The following is an 11,426-nucleotide window of genomic DNA, read 5'->3' as shown; positions in this document are numbered from 1 at the left end:
TATAAACAGGTCGTTACAGTATTCGGGAGAGTCTGTGATGGTCGTGCTTTTTGGGGGAGTGGGTGGTAAGCGGGAGAGAGGAAGGGTGGAAACAATTGGGCAGAGTGGGACTTGCCTGCAACGCCACTACTCGGAAGGCTAAAAAAGAAGGATCTTGTTAAAAAGATATGCTCAGCAGGGCAGTGGTGGTGCACGCCTTTAATCCCAGCACTTGGGAGGCAGAGACAGGCAGATTTCTGAGTTCGAGGCCAGCCTGGTCTACAGAGTGAGTTCTAAGACAGCCAGGGCTACACAGAGAAACCCTGTCTCGAACGAAAAACCAAAAAAAAAAAAAAAAAAAAAAAAGAGTCTTGTTTATAGTTTCCAGAGAATGTCTGGGAAAAGCAGTGAGGTCCATGGATGTTTGACTGAGAATGTCCCCCCACAAGCTCTGGCATCAATGGTGCTCTCTGGGTGGGATCAGGAGTTGTGGCCGTGCTGGAGGAAGTGTGTTACTGGGAGCAGGCTTTGAGGTTTCGGTTCACTTGGTCTGCTTCCTGTTTGAGGTTTGAGATGTGGGAGCTGTCCCTGCTGCCCATGATTCCCTGCTATAATGACGTCATACCCCTCTGGAACCAAAAGCCCAAATAAATTCTATTTATATTATATTATGTATTATGTATCATATATTTTATACATAGTATAATATAATATATGATATATTATAAATATATAATATACAACATACAATATACAAAATATATGTCATATGTCATATATATCATACATTAGGCATTATATATGTTACATCATATAGTATACAGTATACAGTTTATATTATGCATTATGTATCATATATTATAAATTATATGTTATATATCATATATATAATTTGAGGTAGGGTCTTATATTAGTTACTGTTCCATTGCTGTGATAAAACATCACAACCAAGACAATTTATAGAGGATGTTCTCTGGAAACCACAAGCAAACTCTTAACTTGGTCAACGGTGATGATGAATTTTCAGCAACGCTCCTGCTGCCTCCTGAGTGCTAAGACTCTGATGTCTACCTCCCAGCTGCACCCCAAAACACTTTAAAAAAAGAGACATGCTTTATGAAGCTTTGGTTAGCCTTAACTAACCAAACACTGGGTAGGTAGCTGAGGTTAACTTTGAACTTCTGATCCTCTTGCCTGCGCCTCCTAAGTATTGGGATTACAGCTACACTGTCTTGTCCCATGTTTTTTTCTACATTTCCCAAATTTTCTAAGATAACTATTTAATTTGGGGGTGGGGGTGTGGAGTCTAGCCGTGTATCCATTGCTGGCCTGGAACTTGCTATGTAGACTAGACTGACCCTGGACTCAGAAAGAGCTGTTTGCTTCTCTATCCCAAAGTGCTGGGATTAAAGCCATGTGATACCAATCTTGGCTCAAATTTAATTAAAAAAAAAAAGATATAGATGAAAGCATAAAGAAAGGCAGAGAGATGATCAGAGACTTTAGATGTTGCGGGACTTTCCTCAGGATACTCTAGGGACATGGCCAGATGGCTCAGTGGGTACTGCCAGCTGTGGTATTCAATCGCTGTGGGTAGGAATTGTAGGCTTAGCACTTACCCTGCTGTATAAAAGTCACTGAGTCACAAGCAAGTCACTTCTTGTCTGTGCTCACGGCCTTTAATCTGTAATTAGTAAAGGTAAATTTTTATAGGCTGACAAGAGGATTAAATGGCATAACCAAGAAAGACCAGGGATGCCTTGTCAGAAGGTGGTAAAAATGGGTTCCCTTCCCTTAATCTAGAACAGAAGCTAAGCGCCTGCTCACTCCTGTGAGAACAGACAGAGCGGGGATCCCTCGAGCCACAGCCCCAAAATTGTCAACTCCAGACCTCACACTGACATCTATGGAAATTCAGGGAGCCCTATGAGGTGATAAAAACTAAAGAATCCCCAGTGGGGAGAAGCAAGATCCTCTTTCTCACTGACTCAGAGTCAAGGGTCAGTCCTCTGCTGAGAGTTCTCGATGAACCTTTTGCTTTCTCCAACCGAGCCTTGGCCAGCCTAGAACTTGCTATGAAAACCAGGCTGAGGTCAGTGACCTTAAACACAAAATCCCATGGGGTCCCCTCCTCTCTTGACTACAATACCTCACTGTATTAAGTGCATGCTCGTAGGGATGTGTCTAACTATCTTGTCTTCCATCTAACTTACTTCAGTGTTATTGGCAGATTTTTTTCCCAAGTTCCATAAGCCACAACAACGCAGAGAACTGTTTGGAAATTTGACAGGCACCACTCCAGCACCAAGGTGTGCTCCCAGAACTGGAGAGAGGCATATAAATTAAACCCTGGAAGGGGCTCTTCAATTTTAACCCTCTTGTAGGGAGCCAGGTGTCAATCGCCATGGTCCCTGCCACCTCAAGAGGGGATGGATTCTAAATGCCCAAATCCTGACAGTTGAACTCCTCAAAGATCAAATTTTCTAAAATTACAATTCTAGGAATGCGTAACTGTAAGACTATGGGAAGCAGAGGCAGGGAGATTAGTAGTTCAAAGCCAGCCTGATGACAGGAGACTCTATCTCAAAACCAACTCATGGTGATGCATACCTCTAATCCCAGCACTAGAGGCAAAGGCAGACAGATCACTGAGTTTGAGGCCAGCCTGGTTTATATAGCAAGTTCCAGACCAGTCAAGGCTACATAGTGAGACTTTGTCTCAAAAAACGAAAACAAAAGTCAAACAACAAAAAAGAGAAAGAGAGAGAGAAAGAGAGAGAGAGAGAGAGAGAGAGAGAGAGAGAGAGAAGGAGGAGGAGGAGGAGGAAGAGGAGGAGGAAGAAGAAGAAGAAGAAGAAGAAGAAGAAGAAGAAGAAGAAGAAGAAGAAGAAGAAGAAGAAGAGGCAAAGAAGGAAAGAAAGAGGAAAGAAGGAAGATTAGAATCCTGGATATTGAAATTCTGAAAGTCAAAACAGTTCCTGATGTAAGAGGTGTGCCTAGGAGTGTAGAAAGCTGGATTCTGAGACTAAATCAACGAATTCTCAGGTGTACACAACACAACTGTCAACTCATTTTCTTACTACTCTCTACTCTTTCATACAACACCATGGTGCCTTCAAACGATTGTCCCTTAGCTGGTTATGGTGATACACAATCTGTGCATTCAGGAAACCGCGCAGGAAGACAGTGGGTTTGGGGTCAGTCTCAAGAACCCCACCTCAAGAAAAAGAAAAGGACTTCTCACACTTTATAAGAGAATAAAAAGAATTCAACAAGCCCACTGGCATCCTGAAGCAAAGATTCCAGCTGATGCAGGGCTCCCTCAGCCTGTGAAGCACAGTAAATGGTAAACTATCCTCAGTCAGGGATTTGACTGTCAAAGCAGAGAGACCTACATTTCTTAACAAATTTACATAGGAAAACTAGCCCATGCTTCGCTTTGGCCAACATTTGTCCCCACTGGTTTTTTGTTTTGTTTTGTTTTTTATTTGTTTTGTTTTTTTTACCAGATATAAACAATTCATGCCCCACAGATCTGAAAATTCTGAAACTTATTTACTTAATCATGCATTAATGACTATACAACAAATCATTTAATAAGTATGTGTGTTTGAAAGTTTGGTTAATTTTGTAGAAAAAAAAAAGTAGGGAACATTCCAGATGTATCTTGAAATCATGATAGATTTGGAATCAGGAATGAGCAAGCATTTGGTAAATAAATGTCAAGGTATTACCAATAAAGTGAATTTTTGTCCCAATCAGCCCAATAATGCATTTGGTGGAGAAGTCAGATGGTCAAGGAAAGAAATAGGAAAATGAAACAGGCTTCATGCTGCCCAGCACTCTCGTGGCAGTGGCAAGAAAACCCAAGTTTGAGATCACCCTCGGCCACACAGACTCTGTCTTTTTTTTTCTTTCTTTCTTTTCACATTTCTAATATAGCATTTACTAATACATTTTTCATCAACAGTATTAATATACAAAAATTACTGAGGAAAAATATTTTTTTAAAAAATTAGTTGAGAAGCCGGGTGGTGGTAGCGCACGCCTTTAATCCCAGCACTTGGAAGGCAGAGGCCGGTGGATTTCTGAGTTCAAGAGTTCAAGGCTAGCCTGGTCTACAGAGTGACAGGACAGCCAAGGCTACACAGAGAAACCCTGTCTTAAAAAAACCAAAAAAGAAAAAAAAATTAGTTGAGGAGATATTGTGATTTTTTTTCTTTTTGTTTTTTGTTTTTTTTGTTTTTTGGGTTTTTTTTTGTTTTTGTTTTTGTTTTTGTTTTTGTTTTTTAGAGACAAGGTTTCTCTGTATAGCCCTGGCTGTCCTGGAACTCACTCTGTAGACCAGGCTGGCCTTGAACTCAGAAATCCACCTGCCTCTGCCTCCCGAGTGCTGGGATTAAAGGCGTGTGCCACCACTGCCCGGCTGACTCTGTCTTTAAAAGAAGGAAAAAGCCAGGCGGTAGTATATGCTTTTGATTCCTTTGATCTCAGCACTCGGGAGGCAGAGGCAGGAGGATCTCTGGGAGTTTGAGGCCAGCCTGGTTTATATAGTGAGTTCCAGGACAGCCAGAGTGGAGAGACCCCCATCTTAAAAAATAAAATAAAATAAAGATCATTTATCTACATTGGCATTCCATCCAGCTGATGAAATTCTAGGAGCTTTTAACGAATTACAAGCTGCATTAGCTTGAAGAAGCCAGCCAAGCTTCTAACTGGTTGGAAAATAATTACAGGCACAGTAGGGCAAGAAGCCATTTAGGCAATACTGGTGCCGCTCACTCACCAGGTTTGTTCTGTCGACCTGTGGTCTGTATATGAGAACATGTGAAATGGATGCATATGCCCCAAACAACCCAGAAGCGGCCCCAGGAGATGGGGACGTTTAATAGGTAATGCTCTTGTCGGTGTGTATAAAGTCACAGAGGAATTTTCAAAAGAGCCACGCTGGATGGGAAATGGATGGAAATGGGTTATCCCAGGAGAACTATGCATCACCACGATGCAGGATTTTATAGTTAATGATCATGGAAGTTAGCCAGCTTTTGTGGACTACTTTCATGAAATTGCTTTTGATCTATGTTTAATTTATTAATTTTATTTATTTTGTGGGGGAGTATTAGGAGGTCAGAGGGTTCCATTCTCTCCTAGCATGTGGGTTCTGGAAACCAAACTCAGGTTGTCAGTCTGAGCAGCAAGTACCTTTCTTTGCTGAGTCCTCACTAGCCCTCTTTTCCTCTCTCTCTCTCTGTATCTACATACACATATATAATATGTATGGGTGTTTCACTTGCATGTATGTATGTCTGTATATATGTACTACATGCCATTGTCCATTTGTCCATGGATGCTAGAAGAGGGTATTGGATCCCCTGGGGCTGGAGTTACAGATGGCTGTTAACCATCATCTAGGATTCAAACCTAGATTTTTTGAAGAGCAGTCAATGCTCTTAACCACTAAGCCTTTGCTTCAGTCCTTTGACCTACTGTTTTGTTTTGTTTCATTTGGAAACAGCTGTCCTGAAACTCTGTCGATCAGGCTGCCCTCACTGTCACAGAGTCACCTGCCTCTGTCTCCCAAGTGTATGCACCACTACATCTGGCTTGATCTATTCTTGAAGTACACTTTTTTTTGGTCCAATTTATTTTTAAGTTTTTTTTTGCTCTAGCTTTTCCTTTTCTCCCATCATTGGATACAGAACTCAGGACCTTATACATACTGAGTATGAACCCATCTACTGAGTTGCTTCCTTAGTTCTTCACTTAAATTTTTTCTCTCTAGTATTTTATTGTTGTTTTTGTTTGATTGAGGGTCAGGAGTTCAAAGTCACCCTTAACCATTAATATACAACAAGTTCAAAGACCAGCCTTCCATATTTAATGAGACTCTTGCCTTTTAAAAAGGAAATAAGAAAAAGAAATCAAATTATTTTCCAGAATAATTATATTGTTAAGGTGTTAATCTTTCAGGGGTTAAAATTTAGAGATATTTTATCACTTAGGATTGTGGCCTTTGGATTGTGTCTTTGGGATCAAAGCCTGCGTTCACCACCATAATGATCATAATTAACAAACAAGAAAAACTTAATTTGATAAGCATTTTCTAAGACAACTTTGTATCTTTCATCCTATGGCTCAAGCGGTTAAAGTGACCCTCTCATCACCATCTTTTGGTCCCTTCTCTAGCTCCCCCGAGCTCACCCGCAGCTGGCACCCGCTGGGAGTTCTGTTTTCAAGAGCAAGCCTAGCAAACATTCTGTTCTGTGTACAACAGGATCCTCTGGGGCAGGGAGCCTGGGATAGTGCTGGAATTTCTAATCCTTATGATGTTCCTGTGTGTGTTGACTGGGGAGGGAAAGGAGGAGAAAAAAGATAGCGGAGTGGTTTAGGCTTGAGTCTGAAGAACAAGTTATCTGGGTGGTAGTGTGCTGGAACTTCATTTCATTTGGGTCACTTGAGGCTCAACCGATGCCCAGGAGAGAGGCCAACGCGTCATTGCTTATCCGTTACCTTTCCTCCACAGCCTTCCCCAGCCACCAGGGTAGGCGCCTGCTCCTGGTTACCGTGGCAACCGCGAGGAGCCCCAGCCAGCTCCGCTACTGCACTTTCTGCAGCCCTAGCTGAGATGCAGCGGTGAGGAAGGACAGACCGAGGCAGATCCCGGGTTCTTCATTTCTTCCTCGCTGCTCCGGACTCTGAGAGAACGGGGGAAGGCACAAGGATGAAAGAAGTGTGCCTTGGGGCCTTCGGGTGAGAACCTTGGATGAGATTCTAGCTGGAAGGTGGAGTCGCCACACTTAGGATGCGTGCAGCCACAACAGCAGCACCTGTGTCCTGAGGACCAGCCAACCTGGGGAGTCAAGCTCTCAACCAGCAAGGAAGATGCGGGTGTGAAGCTCCAGTCCGTGAGTACCATCAAATCTTCCCCTGGGTGAGCAAACCCCTTAAAGAAAAAGGTTTTGTGTCTGTATTGACGCCTTTAAAAAAATATTATCACATCTTTCAACCATTTATGCCTTTCCTTTTCTTTCTGACATATGTGGGATTCTTGAAACAATTCTGTCTGCCTTTAAACGCGTGGCTCTCGTAACCAGTGGGAGTTACACCCCTGTATCAGTGTCTCCTTTACCGCACAACGCCCCACCAGCAGATACCATGCACCATAAGCACACGCCCCAAAGACTGAGAATCACAGCGCTCGGTTTCTTAGCCAATAACGTCCAATTTTCTTTATTCCTTTATCCCCCACCCACAATCAAAGCAATAACATCCCTAGGCAAGCCAGTGGTATGTCAGTCAGAGGAATGCCCGGGGATCCCCACGACACCGTGTCCTTTCTGCGAGCTCAATGTGAATCCATTAGCTCATCCACAGGCGACAATTGTTATACTCGGAGAGACATTCATTTCAGTCCAGTAGAGGGCGCCGGCGCTCGCCTCCACAACCGGGTAAACAGGCCAGAGATGCCATCCCCACAAGCACAGGCATGCACGTGCCCCTGGGTGCGGAGGACCCGGAGCAAGTCAGCCTCTGTCGAGCGTTAACAAAGGGATGGTTATGTTGGTTCCCCTCTGGAAGTCAATGGAAGGGCGAAAAGACTTCCGGAGCACTGCGTTTGTTTCAGAACCGAGGGAGCGTGATTCCAGGGCAAAGTTCTTTCTGTATATTCATCAAGTCCTCTCCTTCCCCCACACCCTATCAACCCCTCCTCTTCCATTCCTCAATCTATTCTTACGACCATGGTACTGTGACGTAGTGTTTAGAATTTATCGCGTTGGAAAGATAGGCGGGAAAAAAAAGGGAATACCTAGTTGGAATGAGCGATAAACGAACGGACGGCTGCACTGCTGGCCCCTGCAGTAGTCTGCCCTAGCTGTGTGTTGGAAGACCTGGGGTCTTCCCAAGTGATTCTAAAGCACAGAGGTTGCCCGCCACCATTCTAATCAGGATGACGTAAACAGGTGAACTCCGTACTGGTTTAGCCTCTCAAATGTGCTGCTGCTGGAGGGCGGGGTATATTGGTTTTTGTCGTGTGTGACTAGCTGCTGTGTGGAAGAAAGCAGGCAGGTGCCGAGGATGGACCTCGGCAGGCAGGACCTCTGACTACCTGAAGCAGCTGAGGAGCGAGAGGGATGTTCCGAAGGAGGGAGGGCGCGCCTCTCTCAGAATGGGCTCCTTCTCTGAAGAAAATGTTCTGACCTATATTCCAGACCAAGGAGAAAAGGAAATGTGAACCTCTGCGGGACTGCAGAGGGAAAACTGCAGGTTCCTGTAGAGATGGAGTCCCTGTCTGTGTGCTCAGCAGACTCACACATGTATGTCACTGTCCCCACTCTTCAACCGCAAGAAGCATGGCTTCTGGAAAGAGGTGGATGGTGCATGGTGATTCACGCTTGTAACCCCAGCATTTGGGAAGAGGAGGCAAAGGATCATGGGTTGAAGGCCATTCTCAGCTATATAGCAAGTTTGAGACCAGCCTGAGGAGGATCTTGAGGAAAAAAGAGAATGAAAGAAAGAGAAGGCAAGAATATGGTAGGCATTTGAACAAAGGAAAAAGCAAACAAAATCATCTAGAAATTATGATCTTAGTCCTTTTCAAGTCTGAATTCATTATGGCTTTAAACCCTTCCTACACTGAAAGGGAAATAGTAAAAATTTCCTTTTGCTAAGAACTGGATAACTAGGGTAACATTCTCTTCACAAACATACTCACAGACCAGGAAGCCAAAGGCTTCTTCTAAACTTTGCATTCTAAAGCTATCTCATAAATATTCATAAGTCATAAATGCTGGGAAGCAGGTGGGAGGCAGAAACTACGCAGCAAGTTCCCCAAAGGCTGCTGTGCTCACAGAAATTAGGTAAGGCCTCAAACTCCAGGCCTGAGAAGTCAGGACTCTAAACAGCCTACAAGGTCAGGGCAGCCTGGTAGGACATGCTGATAAGGCCAGCACTTGAGGGGTAATGGTGGGAAGATCTGAAGTCATTCTCCTTATATGTTAGGTTCTGGGCCAGCCTAGGCTACATAAGATTCTCGTAAACCAAAAGCTAAAACTACAAAGTATGTGACCTTGTGCTAGGACCTTGTGCTTTTCCCATCACAGCTTTCTAGGGCGCTCTCATTAATTTTGATTAGGCTGAGAAAGGGTTAAAGTTTTCATGGGGGGAGTGGGGGCAAATGACAGACAGTGCTGCCTATTTCCGAAAGCCTGGCCTCTGTCACTCACTTCATAAATTGGAAAGAGAATTAAGTAACCACATAAAGAGCACCCACCCACCCAGCTGGGATCACGAGGCCTGCTGTGCCTGGCTGGGGGGCGGGGCAGGAGGATACCCACACAGAATGGCCACAGCTCTCCCACATACTGTACCAGATTACTCTGTCTCCACATTCCAGCTTGTGACTTGGACAAGCCTCTCCTTGTGCTTCCTTACCAAGCAACCCCAAACTTACAACCCCCTCTATCGTTCTGTTACTTATTGTTCTAGTCTCGGTAAGTCACATCACACATGCGCATGCGCACACACTCACACAGGAGCATGCGATTATGGTTGCCTCCTGGTTGAGTTGCCCTGCTCTCTGGAGACAATACCTTCACTTACCCTGGGGCTCCTACAGGGTTTCCCCAGCACTCACCCAGCACAGGGGCCTGTGGACATCCTTTGCCTTCCTCTATGACCTTGGGCTCTTCTGACAAGTTCTGCCAGGCAGATGACTCAGGGTGGCTTCTGCTATCCAGCCCTAATGCCCTGTTTGACTGGTCACCACAGAGTGGACCCAACTCACGGGGCAGGATGCCAACACTACAAAGGCTGCCTATCCACTAGCCAGTGTATCTGTGTCTGATCTCTCACCACCCCTACTCGCTAGAATTACCAAGAGCTACTCCCAGAAAATGACAACTTACTCCACAGCCCAGGAGGAAGTGTCCAGTAATCTGGCTCCATGCATACACCAACACACCCAACAATAGAAAGAGCTGCCCAGACTCAGGAGGGAGGCCCCAGGAGACTCAAGCACTTTACTAAAGCGGTAGCTAACACTGTGGCAGAGTAGATTGTGACTCCTCATTGGGCCAGGAAATCAATTTTGTTGGTCATAACCAGCATTTTTTCTTTTTCTTTTTTTTTTTTTTTTTTTGGTTTTTCGAGACAGGGTTTCTCTGTGTAGTCCTGGCTGTCCTGGAACTCACTCTGTAGACCAGGCTGGCCTCGAACTCAGAAATCTGCCTGCCTCTGCCTCCCAAGTGCTGGGATTAAAGGTGTGTGCCACCACTGCCTGACTCATAACCAGCATTTTTAAAAGAGAAAAAAAAGGGGCTGGAGAGATGGCTCAGTGGTTAAGAGCACTGACTGCACTTTCAGAGGTCCTGAGTTCAAATCCCAGCAACCATATGGTGGCTCACAACCATCTGTAATGAGATCTGATGCCCTCTTCTGGTGTCTCTGAAGACAGCTACAGTGTATTCATATATAATAAATAAATAAATCTTTAAAAAAAAAAAAAGAGAAAAAAAATATCCAAGTGTGCCATGTATACTGAGGGGGAGGATGTTGTTACCTGAAGTCTGTGTTTGGTTTTGTATATATGTATGTTTGTTGTGCTCTCAGTTGTGAAGCATCTGTTTTATTTATTTTGGGGGTTTAGGGACCAAGTCCAGACCCCTGCCCATGCTAACTACACACCCTAGGGATCAAGATCAATTCTTTGCATAGGTCACAATCAGACAATCATTATGGTCATTCCCCTGCAGTGAACTCTGAGGGAAGCTAGAACGGAATCATGATAAAACAGCAAGGAGCCAAATTCCAGAAGAGCTGACCAAAAAAATAGAATTAAATATATATTTTTGTATTGTTTTGGCGCTAGGAACTGAACCCAGGGCTGTGTGCACGCAGAGCATTTACCACTGAGTCCGTCTGACTCGGGACTTTGGAAAGCCCAGTTCTGAGAGGCCTTTGTCCTGAGCAAGCTGACGTGAGAGGTGTGAACTGCAAGTGCTATGACCCCTCTGGGTGCTACTCTTCTGATATTGAACCAATCCTTTTGTTTTGCTTGTTTAGTTTTGTGTGGAAGAGCTGAGAATTGAACCAGGGTCTTGATTTCATCATTTAGGAAAGAGCACACATGTTCCCTAGTGTTTGTCTAGCGCTCGGAGGACAGCTTTTAGGAGTTGGTTCTCTCCTCCCACCACGTGGGTCTTGAGGACTGAACGCAGGTAGTCAAGCTTGGCAGCAAGCACCTTTACTCACTTAGCCCTCTCGTGGCCCATCTCAGTGTATTCTTAAATTACAATTCTATGTGAGTCTACTCACTGTATTTGCTACTTATATGACATTCTACAAATGACTAAATTTTAGTGAAAGAAAACAATAATTGCCTGGGGCCGAAGCTTTAGAGAATCTAATAGTAAAGGGGCGTGAAGAGACTTCATAAGACATTAGAACTG

Source organism: Grammomys surdaster, unplaced genomic scaffold, assembly GCF_004785775.1.
Source record: "Grammomys surdaster isolate TR1022 unplaced genomic scaffold, NIH_TR_1.0 126660, whole genome shotgun sequence".
Taxonomy (NCBI): Eukaryota; Metazoa; Chordata; class Mammalia; order Rodentia; family Muridae; genus Grammomys; species Grammomys surdaster.
This window is presented reverse-complemented; position numbering follows the sequence as displayed.